Raw genomic sequence first — 20767 nt, 5'->3', positions numbered from 1 at the left:
CCTGGTCCTCCTGGAGCCCCAGCTGAGCTGAGGGACTGGCTTCCAGAACCTCCTCATCCTCTCCACTCTCAGGAAGACAGATGAAGGACAGGCCAGTCTTCCTGAGCCTGTGGGACTTTTAGGATCCTGCCGCTTCACCAGGGGCACCAGCCAACACTGGAAGGCCACACAAAATAATTTTGACTCAGGGATATCCCCAGGAGGAGACCAAATCTCCTTTTTTATTTTATTATTTACTTGTCTGCTTTACTTGTCTACAAATCTCCCTTTTTATTTTATTATTTACTTGTCTGCTTGCTTATTTTAAAGATTTTCTAACTTTATTTAATTTGATAGGACAAAGAGAAATTGGAAGGGGAAGAGAATAGAGAGGGAGATTAGAGACAGAGACTATTGCAGCACTGTCTTACCATGTGTGAAGCATCCCACCCCCACTCCTTACCCCCCCCACCCCACATTTGGAATGCAGGAGCTTGAGCTGGGCCTGTGTATTGGAGCTGTGCATTTAACCAGGTGTACCAACTGCCCAGCCCCTTTTTATTATTTATAGTTTAGAGACATAAAGATAGGCAAAGAGATAGTGGAAAAGACCACAGCACCAAAGCTTCCTTGCCTGTGTTGACCTGGGCAGCACATATGGATAGCAGCGCACTACCCAAGTGAGCTATTTCCCTAGCCCTCAAGCCTCTCTTTGTAAAGGGACATGTACTTTCAGCCAGCAGTCAGAGATGGGCAGGAGCTTTCCTGAGGGCAAGTGCACAGTTCTGTGAGATCTCACCCTCACCCAGCTGCTATCCTCTAGCTTCCTTTCATTTATTTATTTATTTATTTATTTAATTTTTATATTTATTTATTCCCTTTTGTTGCCCTTGTTGTTTTATTGTTGTAGTTATTATTGATGTCATTGTTGTTGGATAGGACAGAGAGAAATGGAGAGAGGAGGGGAAGACAGAGAAGAGAAGAGAAGAGAAGAGAAGAGAAGAGAAAGATAGACACCTGCAGACCTGCTTCACTGTCTGTGAAGTGACTCCCCTGTAGGTGGGCAGCCGGGGCTCAAACTGGGATCTTTTCACTGGTCCTTGCATTTGGCACCACCTGCGCTTAACCTGCTGCGCTACCGCCCAACTCCCTAGCTTCCTTTTTTTAAGCTCAAGTTTTTCCAACTAAGGACAACGTCTACACATGGGATTAGGTGGGAGCTCAGCATGGCAATCAGTGTGCTGGACTGAGTTTATTCTTTTTTTTTTAATTAATTATTATTTATTTTGAATAGAGACAGAAGTCAAAAGAGAAGGGAAGAAGAGGAGGAGGGAGGGGGAGAGATAGAAAGAGAGAAAGAGAGAGAGAGAGAAGACTTGCAGCATTGCTTCATCACTCATGATTCTCTCCTGAAGGTGGGGACAAGGGACTTGAACCTGGATCCTTACACACTTTACTGTGTGTGCTTAACCAAGTGCTCAGCCCCCAGATTTCAAAGAAAAGGAAGCACAACCCCTCCCAAGTGCCCTTTATATACCCCTGTATATTCTAGTCACAGCTTGGTTTTGGGTCACAGATAGAGCTCCAAAGACACCCCCACTTGCCAGATCTTTCAGAAAGCCCAGTTTGGGGACAGGTGATTCCAACCATAGGAAAGATACACTTTCTGGGTCCAGGTGGTGGTTTAGCCTGCAGAGTGAATATGTTACCATGTGCAAGGACCCATGTGCCGCGTGTGTAGGGAGCTTCCAGTGCAGTGGGGCAGCGCTGCAGGACTGAGCTCTCATCCCTCTGTGTTTGGCCTTCGGAATCTCTATCTTTCATGCTCTCTTTCTCTCTCATATACCCACACACACTCACACTCTTATATTAAGTAATGTGATTTTATAAAACTAATTTAATAGACCTGTAATAATATACATGTAGATTCTAATGCAGGATTAAATAGGATAGTTTCTGCATAGCTCTTGGGAAATCCATCTATAATCCTCATGGGTGACAAAAGTAAAATATTAACATTATATTGGGGACAAATGGCAGACAGCTCCTGAACTCTGTGAATGATGTTAACTTGCTCTAAGGGGATCATTTCACACCACATAGCTGGCATACAGATTGGCATATCACAAGAATTATTATATTATTACAAAATAAACAAGAACATAATCTTTAGGTTCTGGGGGAAAGCTCACCCAGTAAGGCCTGTGCCTTGCCACGTAAACCATCTGGATTTGAGCCCCAATCCTCCATGTGGAATCTCCAGTGCTGTAGTATCTATCCTCTTTGCCTCTCTCTATCTAATTTTTTAAAACAATTTTTTAATGTTTTTTAATTTTATTTTATATTTATTTATTTATTCCCTTTTGTTGCCCTTGTTGTTTTATTGTTGTAATTATTGATGTCACCGTTGTTGGATAGGACAGAGAGAAATGGAGAGAGGAGGGGAAGACAGAGAGGGGGAGAGAAAGACAGACACCTGCAGACCTGCTTCACCGCCTGTGAAGCGACTCCCCTGCAGGTGGGGAGCCAGGGCTTGAACTGGGATCCTTATGCAGGTCCTTGTGCTTTGTGCCACCTGCACTTAACCTGCTGAGCTACAGCCCGACTCCCTAAAACAATTTTTATTATCTTTATTTATTTAATAGAGACAGCCAGAAATCAAGAGGGAAAGGGGAGCTAGAAAGGAGAGAGAGACAGAGAGACACATGCAGCCCTGCTTTACCACTTGTGAAACTTTCCCTCTGTAGGTGGCGACCAGGGGCTTGAACCCGGGTCCTTGCACACTGTAATGTGTGTGCTTAACCAGCTGCACCACCACCTGGCCCCCTCTACCTAATTTTTTTTTTTTTTTTTTACCAGAGCACTGATTAGCTCTGGCTTATGGTAGCATAGAGGATTGAACCTGGGACTTTGGAGCCTCAGGCATGAGAGAGACTCTTTGCATAACCATTATGCTATCTACTCCTGCCCCCCTCTATCTAATTTTAAAGGATTAAAAAAAAAGTGTCATGGAAGGGGTGAAGTATAACACATGTGAAAGGCTCCTGTAATATAAACAAAAGTGTAGTTTTATCAAAATGTCAAGCTTCATAGAACTCATGTCTTGAGATATTTAGTGTAATAATAGATGCATTTATATTGTCACCAAGATTATCACTGGGGTCTGAGGCCTGCACAAGGAATCTACCACTTCCAGTAGCCATTTTTTACTTTATTTTTAAATAATTTTTTCATTTGATAAGACAGAGAAAATCTGAGAGAGGGATGATCAAGAGAGTGAAAGAGAGAGTGGGTAAGAGAGAGAGAGAGAAAAAGAGAGAGAGAGATACCTGTAGTACTCTTTTAGTGTTTATGAAGCTTTCTCTCTCTAGGCAGAGACCAGGGCTTTGAAGCAGGGTCCCTGTATATGGTAATATGTGCACTCAACCAGGTGTGTCCCTATTGACCGTATTTAAAAATATTTTATGTATTTATTCATCGGATAGTGACAGATAAAAATATCAATATGGAAGGAGGAAGTAGAGAGATAGAGCGAGAGATATCTGCAGCCTTGCTTCACCATTTATGAAGCTTTACTCCTACAAGTAATGACTGGGGGCTTGATCCTGGGGACTTGAATCCAGGTCTTTGAAAGCTGCAATAGTGTGTTCTACTAGGTGAAACCACCACTTCCCAGTCTCTAGTGTGTTTTAAATGTGCTTTGTAGGTTTTTAAAAAATATTTTATTTATATTAATCAAACACACACACACACACACACCACACACCAGAATACTGCTCAGCTCTGGCCTATCGTGGCATTGGGGATTGAGTCAGGGACTTGAGAACCTAAGAAATGAAAGTCTTTTTTTTTTTTCCCCCTCCAGGGTTATCGCTGGAGCTCAGTACCAGCACTACAAATCCACTGCTCCTGAAGGCCTTTTTTTTTTCTTCTTCCCATTTTTGTCATCTTTGTTGTGATTGTTATTGTTGGTATAGATGTTGTTGTTGTTAGATACGACAAAGAAAAATTGAGAGAGGAGGGGAAGACAGAGAGGAGGAGAGAAAGATACCTGCAGACCTGCTTCACCACTTGTGAAGTGACCCCCCACCCCTGCAACTTCTGGGGAGTTGGGAGCTTGAACAGGGATCTCAATCTGGCCCTTGCATTTTGCGCCATGTGCACTTAACCCACTGCATTACCAACCAGTCCCCCCAAATGAAAGTTCTTTGTATAATCATAATTCTGTCTCCTCAGCTGGTGCTTTATAGTCTACATTACAAAATCTATTCTGGTCCATAAAGTTCTCTTGTTTATTTTATCCTATTGTTAGAGGGGATGGAACATCTACATGAGCCTCACATGTTCTCCTAACCTACTGATATTCCAAATCCAAAGTCACTTTCGATAGGAATAGTGGATTTTATCCATTGTCCTTTGATAAAAAAAAAAAAAAGTGGGTTCTTTTTAGAAAGGAAAAATGTTGAATGATTGTAGGTCATTTATTAAAAGTGGTGTATATGGAGACAATGAGAAGGTACTGAAATTTAAGAAAAAGAGTTGTAAAAAGCTATCTTTAAGTATCATTAGAAATGTTGGGGGTGGGGGGGTAGATAACACAGTGGTTGTACAGAGACTCTCATGCCTGAGGATTCAAAGTCCCAGGTTCAATTCCCCATAAGCCAGAGCTGAGCAGTGTTCTGGTAAAAAAAAAAAAAAAAAAAAAAAAAAGAAAAGAAAAGAAAAAGAAGAAAGTGGTCCGGGAGGTGGCGCAGTGGATAAAGCATCAGACTCTCAAGCATGAGGTCCTGAGTTCAATCCCCGGCAGCACATGTACCAGAGTGATGTCTGGTTCTTTCTCTCTCTCCTCCTATCTTTCTCATTAATAAATAAATAAAATCTTAAAAAAATAAAAAATAAAAAGAAGAAGAAAGAAAGGAAAGGAGAAGAAAAGAAAGAAAGAAAAGAAAAGTTTTGGAGAAGGTGATAGCATAATAATTACGCAAAAAGACTCTCATATCAGAGGCTCCCAAGTCCTCGGTTCAATTCCCCACACTACCAAAAGCCAAAGATGAGCAGTGCTCTGGTACAAACAAACAAACAAAAAAAACTGCATGTTTCCAAGTTTATGCCTGGTAGTAACACCATGGGATCTCCAACTGCATGGAGGAATGAACCGAAGAGACTCTGACAGCACAGGTCAGCATAATACCTGTAACTGTCACTCACTATTCCTGTATTTCAGGGGGGGAAATGTCTAATAAAGTGCCCAGAGAATTAAGAACCTGTCATTTCTAAATACATCTCATTTCAGGAAAAAAGAGCACACAGCCTCTGAACAGGGACAGGACACTTAGCAGAGAACCAGTGGCTTCTTTCATTATCATGTGAGAGTATCTGGAGTAATCACAGCTGCATCTTTAAAATATTCTTTAGAGGGAGTCGGGTGGTAGCGCAGCGGGTTAAGCACACGTGGCACGAAGTGCAAGGACCGGCATAAGGGTCCGGGTTCGAGCCCCCGGATCCCCACCTTCAGGGGAGTTGCTTCACAAGTGGTGAAGCAGGTCTGCAGGTGTCTATCTTTCTCTCTCCCTCTGTCTTCCCCATCTTCCTCTCCTCTCTCCATTTCTCTCTGTCCTATCCAACAATGATGGCAACAGTAACAACAATAAAACAAAGGCAACAAAAGGAAATAGATAAAAATAATTTTAAAGAATTTAAAAAATTCTTTAGAAACACCAGTGCAGTCTCTTCACTTGATGATAAGTCAGTTGCAAGAACACTGAAATTGATAAAAGGTTCAACTTTTTTTATATATATATTTATTATTTATTTATTTATTTATTCCCTTTTGTTGCCCTAGTTGTTTTATTGTTGTAGTTATTATTGTTGTTGTCGTTGTTGGATAGGACAGAGAGAAATGGAAAGAGGGAGGGGAAGACAGAGAGGGGGAGAGAAAGATAGACACCTGCAGACCTGCTTCACCGCCTGTGAAGTGACTCCCCTGCAGGTGGGGAGCCGGGGTTCGAACCGGGATCCTTATGCCGGTCCTTGTGCTTTGCGCCACCTGCGCTTAGCCCGCTGCGCTACAGCCTGACTCCCAAGGTTCAACTTTTTAATACACTGTTGTCTAAGGGGAGTTTTTAGAACATGAACTTTTCTCTGGAGACCAAATGTGAGTTCTTCTTCTTCTTTTTTTTAATATTTATTTATTTATTTTCCCTTTTGTCATGGAAAATCCCCACCAAACTCTCACCTAAATTCCTTCTTGTCCGCCTCGTATAAGAATCTCCCTCCCCTGATCCTGGGCCCGACTTCATGGCCTCTCTGTCTCTCTCTCTCTCTACCTGTGAACCTCACCCAGGAGCACCTGAATAAAGCCCTGCTTGATAATATTCTCTGCCTCACTTTTTCTATCAGGTCCCTTTCACCAATCGCCAGACCTTACAATGAGCAAGGTCAAGTTGGTTTTTTTTTTTAACATTTTATTTATTTATTTATTTATTCCCTTCTGTTGCCCTTGTTTTATTGTTGTAATTATTATTGCTGTTATTATTGCTGTCATCATTGTTGGATAAGACAGAGAGAAATGGAGAGAGGAGGGGGAGACAATGGGGGAGAGAAAGACAGACACCTGCAGACCTGCTTCACCACTTATGAAGCAACTCCCCTGGAGGTGGGGAGCCGGGGGCTCCAACCCGTATTCTTTTTTTAAAATTTTTTTTATTTACTTATTTTCCTTTTTGTTGCCCTTGTTGTCTTTTTGTTGTTGTTGTAATTATTATTGTTGTTATAGATGTCATCTTTGTTGGATAGGACAGAGAGAAATGGAGAGAGGAGGGGAAGACAGAGAGGGGGAGAGAAAGACAGACACCTGCAGACCTGCTTCACCGCCTGGGAAGCGACTCCCCTGCAGGTGGAGAGCCGGGGGCTTGAACTGGGATCCTTGTGCTTTGCGCCACGTGTGCTTAACCAGATGCACCACCGCCCAACTCCCCAATTTTCTTTTCTTTATGGTGGTGTTGGGGGATTGAACCTGAGACTTTAGAGCCTCAGGCACGAGAGTCTCTTTGCATAACCATTATGCTATCTACCCCTACCCCCTCCAGCATTTTTCTTTTTTAATTTATTTTATTTATTTATTCCCTTTTGTTGCCCTTGTTGTTTTATTGTTGTAGTTATTATTGTTGTCATTGTTGTTGGATAGGACAGAGAGAAATAGAGAGGGGAGTGGGAAGACAGAGAGAGGGAGAGAAAGACAGACACCTGCAGACCTGTTTCACCGCTTGTGAAGCGACTCCCCTGCAGGTGGGGAGCCAGGGCTTGAACCAGGATCCTTATGCGGGTCCTTGTGCTTAGCGCCACCTGCACTTAACCCGCTGCGCTACAGCCCGATTCCCCAGCATTTTCTTTATCCCCCTACTTGATCAAGAGCCTGAATCCAGGTCCAGGCACCCAGACTCAGGATAGGACAGAGCTCTGGACCCCCATGTCCTTGGTACCATGGAGAAGCAGGTAGGACCCCAAGGAAAATCCATGCTGACTGACAATTAAGGGCAGTCAGATGTTGGGATCCCCATGCAAGAGCACAGCAGGTCTGAAGGACACCACTCAGTTTATAAAGGTGGGCTTCCAGCAAGGTTGCAGAGAACTAAAATACCTGCAGTGCTATGGCCTGACTCCCTGAGATGACTTTTAGAGTAGAGAGACAGGGAAAGAAGGGGCTAGGCAGTGGCAAACATGGTTAAGTGCTTACATTACAGTGTGCAAGGACCCAGGTTCAATCCCCTAGTCCCCATCTGCAGGGGGAAAACTTCACAAGTGGCATCGCAGGGGTCACTCTGTCTCTTTCCTTCTCTATCTCCCCCTTTCCTTGCAATTTTTCTGTTCAGTAATGAATAAATAAAAATATTTTAAAGGGAGTCATGCGGTAGTGCAGCAGGTTAAGCACAGGTGGCACAAAGCTCAAGGACCGGCGTAAGGTTCCCGGTTCGAGCCCCCAGCTCCCCAACTGCAGGGAAGTCACTTCACAAGCGGTGAAGCAGGTCTGCAGGTGTCTATCTTTCTCTCCCCCTCTCTGTCTTCCCTTCCTCTCTCCATTTCTCTCTGTCCTATCCAACAATGACATCATCAACAACAATAACTACAATGATTAAACAACAAAAGGAATACATTAATAAATATTTTTAAAAGGCCAAAAATATTTTAAAAGAGAGAGAGACAGAAAAAGGTACATTAGCACTAAAGATTTCTTCAGTGAGGTGGGATCAAACTTGTTTCATGTATATGACAAAGCAGTTCAGGTGCATTGAGTGCACAGGTTACCATGTGCAAAGATCTGAGCACAGGCCTCCAGTCCACATCTGTAGGGGGGCAGTTGTAGATAGCATAATGGTTATACAAAGAGAGTCTCATGCCTGAGGCTCCAAAGTCCCAGGTTCTATCCCCCACACCACCATAAACCAGAGCTGAGCAGTGCTCTGGTAAAATAAACAAAACAAAACAAAACAAAAAAACAAAATTAGTGCAGAACTCCTGTAGTTGTCTTTAGTTACCCCTCTCCTCTTTCTCATTTCAATTTCTCTTTATCCTATAAAATAAAATAAACTTGGGAGTTTATTTTATTTTATTTATGGTGGTAGCACAGTGGGTTAAGCGCAGGTGGTGAAAAGCATAAGGATGGGTGTAAGGATCCCGGTTGAGCCCCCGGCTCCCCACCTGCAGGGGAGTCGCTTCACAGGCGGTGAAGCAGGTCTGCAGGTGTCTGTCTTTCTCTCACCCTCTCTGTCTTCCCCTCCTCTCTCCATCTCTCTCTGTCCTATTCAACAACGACAACATCAATAACAACAACAATAAAACAAAAAGGGCAACAAAAGGGAATACATAAATAAATATTTATTAAAAAATAAAATAAACCTTTAAAGCAAAAAGAGTGTAAACAATGTTGGGCAGTGAGTGAAAGGGACAACAGATCCCAACAACTTGCAACAGTCAGTATAAAGAAAAAATAAAAAAGGCTTCCTAATTCTACATTAAAATTTTATTATTTTAGAGGAGCAGGGTGGTGGCATGCCTGGTTGAGCACACATGTTACAATGCACAAGGAACCAGGGTGGAGCCTGTAGTCCCCACCCGTAAAGGAAAGCTTTGCAAGTGGTGAAGCAGTGCTGCAGATGTCTGTCTTTCTCTACATCTCCCTTTCAATTTCTGACTATCTCTATCAAATAAATAAATAATTAAAAATATTATTTTAGGGATTGGGTGGTGGCCCACTGATTAAATGCAGGTGTTACAATCTGCAAGGGCCTAATTTCAAGCCCCCGGTTCCCACCTGCAGGAGGGAAAGCTCTGCAAGTGATGAAGCACTGCTGTTGGTGCCTCTCTTTCTCTCCCTCTCTACTGTTAAAATTTTGCTTCAGACTGTACCCATTACAAACTGAGACAAACCGAGGCCGACACAAGCAATAGATGAAGAGAGTCAGGCAGTAGCGCAGTGGGTTAACTGCAGGTGGCACAAAGTTGAAGGACCTGCGGAAGGATCCTGGCTTGAGCCCCAGGCTCCCCACCTGCAGGGGAGTCACTTCACAGGCGGTGAAGCAGGTTTGCAGGTGTCTGTCTTTCTCTCCCCTTCTCTGTCTTCCCCTCCTCTCTCCATTTCTCTGTCATATACAACAACGATGACAAGAATAACTACAACAATAATAAGACAACAAAGGCAACAAAAGATAATAAATAAATAAATATACATATATAAAGAAATAGATGAAGTTGAAGAATTTATTTACACAAGCATATAGAATAGTAAAAAGACACAGACTTGAGAGCAGGGCGGTAGCACAGCGCATTAAGTGAACATGGCGTATAGTGCAAGGGCCGGGATAAGGATCCTGGTACAAGCCCCCAGCTCCCGATCAGTAGGGGGTTGCTTTGAGAGTGGTGAAACAAGTTTGCAGGTGTCTGTCTTCCCCTCCTCTTTCGATTTCTCTCCGTCCTAACCTTATCCAACAACAACAGCTATGACAACAATAACAACTACAACAAGTGCATTAAAAAAGGCAACAAAATGGGAAAAATGGCCTCCAGGAGCGGTGGGTTTGTAGTGCAGGCACTGAGCCCCAGCAATAACCCTGGAAGAAAAAAAAGACACAAACTTACACAGGTAAAGACACAGGGGGCTCAGCTGAGTGGTAGACACACAGGAGGGTTTCAGCTGAGGATCTCACAAGCTGGAATAACAGAAACACCGTTGCTTCTGAACTGTTTATCACTAAAAACTAGGATCTCTTATAGCCCCTAGGTGGAGGTGTTCATTCATTCATTTTTTTTTAATGATTAAAAAAAATTTTTTTAAATATTTATTTCTTTTCCCTTTTGTTGCCTTTGTTATTTTTCATTGTTGTTCTATTTATTATTGTTATTGATGTCATCATTGTTAGATAGGACAGAGAGAAATGGAGTGATATTTCTTTTTTTTTTAATATTTATTTTATTTATTTATTTATTCCCTTTTGTTGCCCTTGTTGTTTTATTGTTGTAGTTATTATTGTTGTTGTCGTTGTTGCATAGGACAGAGAGAAATGGAGAGAGGAGGGGGAGACAGAGAGGAAGAGAGAAAGATAGACACCTGCAGACCTGCTTCACCGCCTGTGAAGCAACTCCCCTGCAGGTGGGGAGCCGGGGTTCGAACCGGGATCCTTATGCCAGTCCTTGTGCTTTGCGCCACCTGCGCTTAACCCGCTGCACTACAGCCCGACTCCCTGGAGTGATATTTCTATTCTAACCTTATTACAAACTCTGTGCATAGATACTTTCTCACATCTGATCATGGCTACCGAAAGAACAGGAGAGGCTTTTAAAAATGTCTCTCAACATTTGATCTATTACATGTCTTATGCTGGACACCCTTTGGCTTTAAAAACTGATAATGTCACAGTTTATACTTCTGACACTGGGGGGAGGGGAGGAACCTCTGACAGAAACTTAGAGAAGTGGAAAAACTTGCTGGCAGGCAAATGGAAAGGACCAGCTTTCTTACTAACATCGGGGCAAAGGTGTGCTTGTATTTTTCTTCAGGGCACGGATTCTCCCATCTAGATTCCAGACAGACTTATTAGACATGTCCAAGAGCCCCCCGTTGCTGCCAAAAAATCTGAGGAGACCACTACCTCCACCGAGCTTGTCCACAATTCTTGAAGAGCCTCCCACCTGTTTCTCTCCCTTTGATTTATTAGATTCTGACCCTGTTGTAGATCCAAACATTGATAACAATTACTGATGCATAAAAAGACCAAAAAGATTTATAGCCACATTAATATTAAGAATTACAGTGCTCGCTTCAGCAGCACATACACTAAAATTGGAACAGAGAAGATTAGCATGGCCCCTGCGCAAGGATGACACGCAAATTCGTGAAGCGTTCCATATTTTTTGAAAAAAAAAATAATTACAGCACTCATAGAAATTATTAGCTCAGTAGTTGTAACAACTATTTCCTTAGTACAAAAAAAAAACATACTGCTAATCATGTAGATCAGCTTTCAAAAAATGTCTCTGTAACACTTAGGATACAAAAAAAGATAGATAAAAAGTTAGTGGCAAAAGTTAATGCCTTTGGGAGTCGGGCTGTAGCGCAGCGGGTTAAGCGCAGGTGGCACTAAGCTCAAGGACCGGCGTCAGGATCCCAGTTCGAGCCCCCAGCTCCCCACCTGCAGGCAGGTCCCTTCACAGGCGGTGAAGCAGGTCTGCAGGTGTCTTTCTCTCCCCCTCTGTCTTCCCCTCCTCTCTCCATTTCTCTCTGTCCTATCCAACAACAATGACATCAATAATAACTACAACAATAAAACAACAAGGGCAACAAAAGGGAATAAATAAATAAAATTAAAAAAAAAGTTAATGCCTTTAAAGAGGCAGTTCTATACACTAAGACCCAGATTAAAAATATTAAAACCAAAATGACCATAAGATGTTACTCAAATTTCAGGTGGATTTGTGTTACCCCCTATACTTACAATGATTCCGCCCACCCATAGGAAAATATACAGAGACACCTCAGGGGATTCTGGGATAATACTAGTCTAGCTTTAGATCTACAAGATTTGCAGACTCAGATTCAGACCATAAGAGAAACCCAGACTCCTTGGGTCTCTGACTCTGATGTGGCAGCTAATATGGTAGAACAATTGTCCTCATTTGTAAATGGAAAAACATGGTTTTCATTCTTTAGTAATTTAGGTCTAAGCATTTTTATTATGCTCTTCATTTTTAAAAAAATTTTTATATTTATTTATTTATTTATTCCCTTTTGTTGTCCTTGTTGTTTTATTGTTGTAGTTATTATTGATGTCATCGTTGTTGGATAGGACAGAGAGAAATGGAGAGAGGAGGGGAAGACAGAGAGGGGGAGTGAAAGATAGACACCTGCAGACCTGCTTCACCGCCTGTGAAGCGACTCCCCTGCAGGTGGGGAGCCAGGGGCTCAAACCGGGATCCTTCCTCCTGTCCTTGTGCTTTGTGCCACCTGCGCTTATCCCGCTGCGCTACCGCCCGACTCCCTATTATGTTCTTCATTATCTTTCTTTTTCCAGCAATCTTCCATGTGCTAAGTCACAGCATCAAGGACATTTCTATGGAAACAAAAAAGTTTCAATTTACAAAATAAAAAAGGGGGAGATGGCACAGGCGCCACCATGAGAGCTGCTTGACAGCACGGCTGGACTCTCCAGGCCAAACTGAAACTATCTCACCTTTTGCCATGATTAAGCTCTGTGTGGTCTTAATAATATTTACCTATGGCCAGGCTCAGAGCCTGACCAAATGACAAAAATAATGACAAAACCTGCACTGCAGTCTGTAAGCTTGATCATAATGGAACAAGCAGTATCAATAATGCAGAATTTTTCAGGACTCCAAGAGGAAAAAATGTTTTACCCTTTGTCTACACCACTTCCTTTAGTATTCCCCTAAATATAGAGAAAGATCAGTGGTTCCCACAGTGGAGGGGCCACCTTACATAACATAAATAGTTAATGGAAAGTTATGGTACCTGCCTAGATACAATGGGCCTTTTAATCTACCATCCACCACTATGCTCCCACCTCCTTATGCAGGAATAGTACACGAGAACCTAGGTCGCATAGTGAGCATACACAGAAGATGGATTCTAGCTAGAGAGTTTAACTTGGAACAAAACAAAACAAAACTCCTTGATCAAACAATAAAACAGATTTTGTGAAAAATGGGCTGCTTAATTTGTTTAAGGCCCCTAGAAACATAGCAAGCTTGAACTTTCTATAAACCATTGTCTTCTGATGCATAGGGCCAAGAGAATGGCATAAAAGGTAGAATATTAATCTTAATCAATATGACATTTGCCTAGCACACAGGTAAACGAAAAACAAAAGACATAAAAACTATGATGTGATCTCTAGGGAGGAAAGTGCCCCTGGAATGTAAATGTTCCACAAAGCAGGAGGTGTTCCCTACCTGTGCTGTTCTTACTTGGTGATTTTTGTTTCTATAATCAAAGCCTTGGTGATTTTTGTTTTGATAATAAATACCTTGGTGATTTTTGTTTGAATGATCTAACCCTTATGAGACTATAAAAATTAAGTTCTGCTTAAGTAAGACAGAGATGTCTGCTTGAGCTTGATTCAGCATCAACTCACTCGTCTCTCATTCTTCATTCTTTGCCGATGCCCCTCCTCCTTCAGGCTGACCCTAATAACCTGCTGGGGCTGGCCCCTGGCAATGGAGAGAGGAGGGGAAGACAGAGAGGGTGAGAGAAAGAAAGATACCTGCAGACTTGCTTCACCGCTTGTGAAGCAACCCTCTTGCAGGTGAGGAGCCAGGGGCTCGAATGGGAATTCTTAAGCTGGTCTAGGTTCTCGAACCGGGATCCTCAAGCTGGTCCAGGGGCTTGAACTGGGATCCTCAACCTGGTCTGGGGGCTCAAACTGGGATCCTTAAGCTAGTCCTTGCGCTTTGTGCCACATGCACTTAAGCCACTGCACTACTGCCAGACTCCCCTGGGGTGCTCATTCTCATCAAAGGAGGTTGGTGGTTAACCAGACAGTGTCCCGTCTAGCAGCATCCTGTGTGAGTAAACATTCACATCCAGTATACATAGGCTAAACAAAAGGGTTGAGTAGTAATCTCTGTAATGTCCACCTTTTCACAAGCTGGGTAAACTGTCATTTAACAACCCATGGCTCCTACCTAGGTTTAAGCAAATGTTCCTTTTGTAAACCTGACAAGATTTGTCAAACCCTCCAGGTGGCCCTGGGGTTAAGCTGAGAAGGGGGGTTCCTTAACTTCCCCTCACTTCTGGCAGGTTTGGCTCTGAAGTGGAGAACTTTAAAGAAAAGAAATTTGTTCAAGAAACTCACTTTCTTATAATATCTTCCTTTCCCTCAGAATTTCTGGCTGTCTCTACTCAGTAATTAAATATTATAAAACTATAATTAGGGGCCAGGTTGTGGCACACCTGTTTAAGTGCACACATTACAGTGTTAAAGGACCCAGGTTCAAATCCCTGGTCCCCACCTGCAGAGGAAAAGTTTCATGAGTGCTGAGGGCTGTAGGTGTCTCTCTGTCTCTCTCCCTGTCTATCTCCCCTACTCCTCAATTTCTCTCTCTCTCTATTCAATAATAAATAAATTTAAAAACTATATTATTTTGTTAATATATGCCACTAGGGTTATTGCTGTGGTTCAGAGCCAGCACTACAAATTTACCACTCCCAGTGGCCATTTTTTCTTTCTTTTTTTAAAAAATCTATTTTATTTAATAAGACAAAGACAAATTGAGAGGGAAGGAGAAGACAGAGAAGGGGAGAGAAAGATACACACCTGCAGTCCTACTTCACCACTCATAAAGTTGCCCCTGCAGGTGGGGATTAGGGCTTGAACCCAGGGTCTTGTGCATGGTAATGTGTGTGCTCAACTGGGTGCACCACTGCATACCCCACCCCATTCTACATTTACTGAAACTATGGGCCTCATAAAGGCAAAATAATCAGTGCTCAACTGGACAGAGCTGGAAGCTGCAGGCTGATGAACACCAGTGCTGAATTCCCAGTCTGCTTGAGGTCTTTAGTCTTTCCTGGTTCCACACCCAGGACAGAGCACTGACTCCAGAGCCAGCACCCTCACTCAAGGATAGAACAGGACTCAACTCCCATTTCTGGTCTGGGGAGAATCAGGTTGGACTCCAGGGAAACCAATGCTGGAGGCTGAGGGCAGAGTCTGGTGTTCAGTCTACCACATGGGGACAATACAGATCTGGGGACTCTTTCCTGCAGTCTCAGGCAGGGGCTCATGTCAGGATGTGGAGGACTCAGCTGGAGTCTTTAGCCTCAGGGCTGTTTCCAGCCACACTCCTGCCTCTTTGAAGCAGCCCCTCCAACTGCCAGCACTGGGGACCCTCACTCACCTTCCTCTGCCCTGACTCTTGGCTCTCAGCAACATTCTTCTAGTGGGGAGTCATCTTTCCATGGGCATGTCCTAAGGAGACAAGCAGGAAAACTGATTTGATATAATTCTCATAGGCTCCCTCACTCATTAGATCATCTAGTTCTGAAGGATTACTTGCTATCTGCTATCTACAGTCATTTTATTTTTTATTTTTTAAGTTTTAAAATTTATTTATTTATTCCCTTTTGTTGCCCTTGTTATTTTATTGTTGTAGTTATTGTTGTTGTTATTGATGTCGTCGTTGCTGGATAGGACAGAGAGAAATGGATAGAGGAGGGGAAAACAGAGAGATGGGGAGCCAGGATCCTTACGCTGGTCCTTGCGTTTTGTGCTACCTGCACTTAACCTGCTACACTACTGCTTGACTCCCTAGAAAGAGTCATTATTTAAATGTTTTATTATTAAACTCACCTTATTTTACAGCAAGACTATTGTTTCAATATATAAAAATAGTACCATCAAACAGAGTATATTGCAAAGATTGAAGACAGTATTGTTGGTCTGGCACTATGCAACTACCTCTTCTCCACAGTTGTTTCCAAAGATCAGTCACTAAGTACGGTGACCAGGGACGAATGTAAGCTGATTACATTATATATGACTTAAGATATTAATGTTATCTTTGAATTAAATAATTTTATTTATTTTTTAAAGATATTTATTTATTTATTCCCTTTTGTTGCCCTTGTTTTTTTTTATTATTGTTGTTGTTATTGATGTCGTCGTTGTTGGCTAGGACAGAGAGAAATGGAGAGAGGAGGGGAAGACAGAGAGGGGGAGAGAAAGACAGACACCTGCAGACCTGCTTCACCGCCTGTGAAGCGACTCCCCTGCAGGTGGGGACCCGGGGCTCGAACTGGGATCCTTATGCCGGTCCCTGCGCTTTGCACCACCTGTGCTTAACCCAATGCGCTACCGCCCGACTCCCGAATTAAATAATTTTAATCTAGATGTTATCTCAAAATTAGATCTTAGAAATGAACAGTGGCCTAGAAATAATACGGTGTTATAAAAAAGTCATGCTAGTCGGGCTAGCGTTGCGGGCAGGAGAGAGGATCCAGGAACCAAGCTCGTGGGGTAGCAATACAAATCTTTATTTATTCAGGAGCTCCAGAGTCCAGTGTGAACACAGCGGGTTAAGCCACGTGGCGCCAAACCACAATGGCGGCTTCCCACTCTGCATGCCAGCCCTTCTCCAGGTCAGGACGCTGGAGAGAAAAAAGAGAGTGAAACTAGGAACAGAAGTGGGCTTTATAGGGTAAAACTGTAAGTGGCAAGTAGGGAACAGATATGGCTGGGAAAGGGGGTGGAGAAAAGAAAGAGCAAAGTAGAAAGCTTCCGTAGCTAGGGTTTTAACTGGCGGGATTAATGTACCCTGCAGGCAGGGCAGGTCTCCAGGTAGAAAGAAGATAGATCAAAGGTGGGGATCTTTCAGGCAAAACAATGATTATGTAAATAGACTATAGTGTCAGCAATGGAGTGTGGAGCTGGGGGGGGGGTAGCTTAAGGCCTGACAATGCTGACATGCAATAGTTAGTAAGTTAAGAGGTAGTTTCACCCAGTAGTATTGTAGTAAGTAATTTTTCCCTCCATTGCTATTGCTAGAAATTTATACCTGAATTCTTTATTTTTATTTTTTAAAGAATTTATCTATTTATTTATTCATGAGAAAAATAGGAGGATAGAAAGAACCAGTCATCATTCTGGTACATGTGCTGCCAGGGATTGAACTTGGGACATCATGGTTGAGAATCCAATGCTTTATCCCCTGTGCCACCTCCCAGACCACACCACCTAAATTCTTCTATCCATGACTAATTTAAAGCAATTGTGCTAGATTAAGTTGTTTTGTATTAGGTTAGAATTTCCACTTTTTACTCCTTGATAGAATTTATGTATTAATATTACTATTATTATTGTTTTACCAAAGAACTACTTGGCCCTGGGGATTGATCTGACACTTTGAAATCATGAGACACTCTTTGCATAACCATTATACTATCTACCTCCATGATTTTATGTATTTTTAATATGCTTCCTTACTAATTAGATCATCTAGTTCTGAAGGACTACTTACTGTCATCTTGATCAGCCTCCCATCTGTATATCAAGATTTATTGATGAGTCCTGGATTTTCTCCAAGAGCCTCATTAATTTCAGCTACTTTTTCCTGACAGGGGTGTGTGCTGGAAGGCAGCTGAGAAAAAGCAGCACCACACCCTCTGCACCCTGGAGGAAGCCAGGAGAAGGGACCTAGGCAGGGGGCAGGAGCACCAACACTGCCTCCTTACCTGACTGCAAAAAGTCACAAAATGCTGATGTGAGCACCTGAAGACTAGGGCTGAAGCACATCCCCTGATGTCCTGTCCTTCCTCCAAGGAAACTATAAAGCTTACAAGACCAGGGGTCTCTGGCCTTCCTCTCTCTGTCTCAGGGTATACATGCCACATAGTTTGTACTTTATCCTCTTTTCTGTCCTTCCTTTGCTCCCAGTAATTTCTCATCTCCCTGAAACTTGACTGGCTCTCTTGCAATTTTTTCCCAAGTTAGTCAGTCTAATACTTCCCAGGGAGGGAATAGGCAATGGTCTCAGTTAGCTGCTCCCTCCTCCTCAACAGTGAGTCTAGTTCAGTAGCAGTTTGTACACTTTTCAAAGCACCAAACTCATATATGTGTTCCAGTCAGTCGTAATAAGTCAGGCAGACTACACTGAACAACATCTCCCAAAGCTTCCTGTGCAACCCTGATAATTCCCACACTGCCAATACCATTTTCTATTGTTATCCATGCTTGTTTGTCAGTGGACTTACGCACAGAGAGCAGAGCAGAGCAGATCTCAGCTTCCACCGGGTGCCAGCAGGAAGTCTCCAGGCCAAGGGAGCCCACTGCACCCTAGGAGCCAGGCTGTGAGCAGGATGCAGGGTGCGATTTTCACACTGGGCACAGCAGCAACACGAAGTCCCCAGGATGTGGGGTCACAGTGCTGCACCTCACATGGCTAACCAGCAGGGAAGAGAGCAAGCGGGAGTAAGCTAATTGGGTGAGGAAGCTGATGGAATTGTAGGTTTTTAACAGTTTAAGTTTCTAAAGGGCTATCAAGAAAAAGGTTCGTCTGCCATTTCTGGCTTTAATGGTTCTCCAGGCACAGCCCCTGTAGAAGTTGATAGGGCAGCATTGTTTTCACTTAGAAATATCTGGTTTCGATTGGGTCTGAATATTATCCAATAAGAAGAGTAGGTGTGTGTGCTGGTAAGGGCTTCATCCAATTAAACTCTGAGACAGGGGACATGGACCAATGTGGGCTGCTGGTGGGCGGTGCTCCAAAGTGACAGCCGACACTCCAGGAAGTAAGAGACACTAGCAATGGATCCTGTGTTTCTGGGACGTCGCTTTTCTCAGCTTTTCTCTCAGTGCTGCTCTCATCTCCTGCTGATTTGGACGTTGGAGAGGCGACTTCAGTAAGTTCAGACTGGACGGGATATTGTGAGTGTGGCTCATTGAGGCTGAGATAGCGAGGGTTTGCTTGAGACTTGCTAGAATATTCCGGGATGCAGCCATGTGTCTGGGCCTCTCCCTGGTCAATCCACCATCCTCACTTTACACCAGGGCTGGATTCCTCTTGTGCTGAACTATTCATGTGTGCTCTGTGGAAAAGGGGGTGGATCACGATTCTTTTTTTTCCCCTCCCGGTCATGGGTGCAGTTTCTGGGTCCAGTCCCATTCTCTACTGAGGGTCCTGGGATCTGGACCCAGGACCGGAATGAGGAAGGACCTGCTGACCGCAGGCGAGATGTTCAGGTTGGGGAGTCAGCATGTTTGTCAGCACCTGTCAGCCTCCTGCTGGGTCCAGTGCCACTATGATTGCTCTGCTTTCCTTGGGACTTGGGGTTTCAGTAGATAGAAACTAAGAATTTCTTTAATTCTTTCTCATTTTCATTTTTCTTAGTGACTTTAAATTTCTGTTCTCTGTTATATTATCCCCGGAGCTGTTACAGTTTTTTTTTTTTAATCGGTTTATTGGGGAATTAATGCCTTAGCGTCAACAGTAAAATAAAATACAATAGTTTGTACTTGTGTAACATTCCTTAGGTTTTCCTAGTGGGGATTGAATTGCTACGTGGAAAACTGAGAAATGTTAACACATGTGCGTTTTGTTTCTACTCAATTTATTCTGGTCTTAGTGAATCTGTAAAAGAGTGAAACATTTTAACTGTTTTTTCTTTTTTAATATTTACTTATTTTTCCTTTTTGTTGCCCTTGGTTTTTATTGTTGTTGTTATTGATGTCATCGTTGTGACTCTTTAGTCACTATCAGGCCACCCATCAGCTGGGGCCCTAGTTGGGGAGTTCTGAGATTCCCAAACAGACATGATGGGCCTAGACCTCAAATGAATCCCTCTCTCCATTATTACTGGTCATCTCCATCAGGAACAACAAAGGAGACCCCTTTGTGCGCCCCATAAGACCTTGCCCTCAAGTTGGATCAACAATGGTTGAGAATATTCCATCCTCAAATGAGGGAGGCTGGACAAAATACTCTATGCTACACCTGAGGAAGATGGGTCGATATTGGGGCAGCTTGGAATGTTCCTACTCATGCCCACAGAATGTGAGCTCAGATATATAGGGATGCAGAGGTCACATAGGCTCCTAAGCTGAATATGGGCCCCAAACAATATCAAATTGATGGGGTTTACAGTCAACAATATTTATACCCCTTTCCCATATTAGGGAACTACTCTCTTCTCATATTAATTAAATAGTGATTTATATGACTACAAATTAATAGGAGTCTACATAAACACCATTCACACCACTGAAGAACAGTATCCCATCCCCCACCCCTGCCACCCCTGGAAGCCAAATGTCTACCCTCACCCTCACCCCAGGGTTTTTACTTTGGTGCCCTACTCTAGATTTAGTCAAATCCTGCTTTTAGTTTCCCCTTCTATTCTTTCTCAACTTCTGTTGATGAGTGGGATCATCCCATACTCATCTTTATCTTTCTGACTTTGCTAAATTAACATAATTCCTTCTACCTCTATCCAAGATGGGTCAGAGAAAGTGGGTTCATTGTTCTTAATAGATGCATAGTATTCTGTTGTATATATATACCACAGCTTTCTCAGCCACTCATCTGTTGTTGAGCACCTGGGTGGCTTCCAGTTTTTAGGTATTATGAATTGTGCTGCTATGAACATAGGTGTACATATATCTTTTTTGATTGGGCGTTATGGAATCCTTGGGGTATATCCCTAGGAGAGGAATTACTGGGTCATATGGAAGGTTCTACCCTTGTGAGAGTTCTCCAGACTGCTCTCTACAGAGGCTGGACCAGT

The 20767-nt window shown here is 43.0% G+C and overlaps 1 protein-coding gene and 2 non-coding genes across 4 annotated transcripts in view; all 3 read left to right on the top strand.

Moving 5' to 3' along the window:
- Positions 1 to 5068: 5068 nt before the first annotated feature.
- On the top strand, positions 5069 to 5200 carry LOC132535701 (small nucleolar RNA SNORA44). The gene has a single exon (XR_009547415.1). It is a non-coding gene; the product is annotated as a small nucleolar RNA SNORA44 (small nucleolar RNA).
- Positions 5201 to 11284: 6084 nt separating this feature from the next.
- On the top strand, positions 11285 to 11386 carry LOC132535683 (U6 spliceosomal RNA). Its single transcript, XR_009547398.1, has one exon. It is a non-coding gene; the product is annotated as a U6 spliceosomal RNA (small nuclear RNA).
- A 7379-nt stretch (positions 11387 to 18765) lies between these two features.
- Positions 18766 to 20767, top strand: part of LOC132535583 (zinc finger protein 14-like) — a 178921-nt gene continuing 176919 nt past the window's right edge. The window contains exon 1 of one of the 2 annotated variants that reach the window (XM_060182104.1): positions 18766 to 18886. The gene's annotated coding sequence lies outside the window, so the exon portion shown is untranslated. The remainder of the gene's footprint in view (positions 18887 to 20767) is intronic. The other variant, XM_060182107.1, reaches the window with a different exon arrangement.

Source organism: Erinaceus europaeus, chromosome 23 (genome assembly GCF_950295315.1).
Source record: "Erinaceus europaeus chromosome 23, mEriEur2.1, whole genome shotgun sequence".
Classification (NCBI taxonomy): domain Eukaryota; kingdom Metazoa; phylum Chordata; class Mammalia; order Eulipotyphla; family Erinaceidae; genus Erinaceus; species Erinaceus europaeus.
Note: the sequence above shows the minus strand (reverse complement) of the source record. Positions and strands in the feature narration are given on the sequence as shown.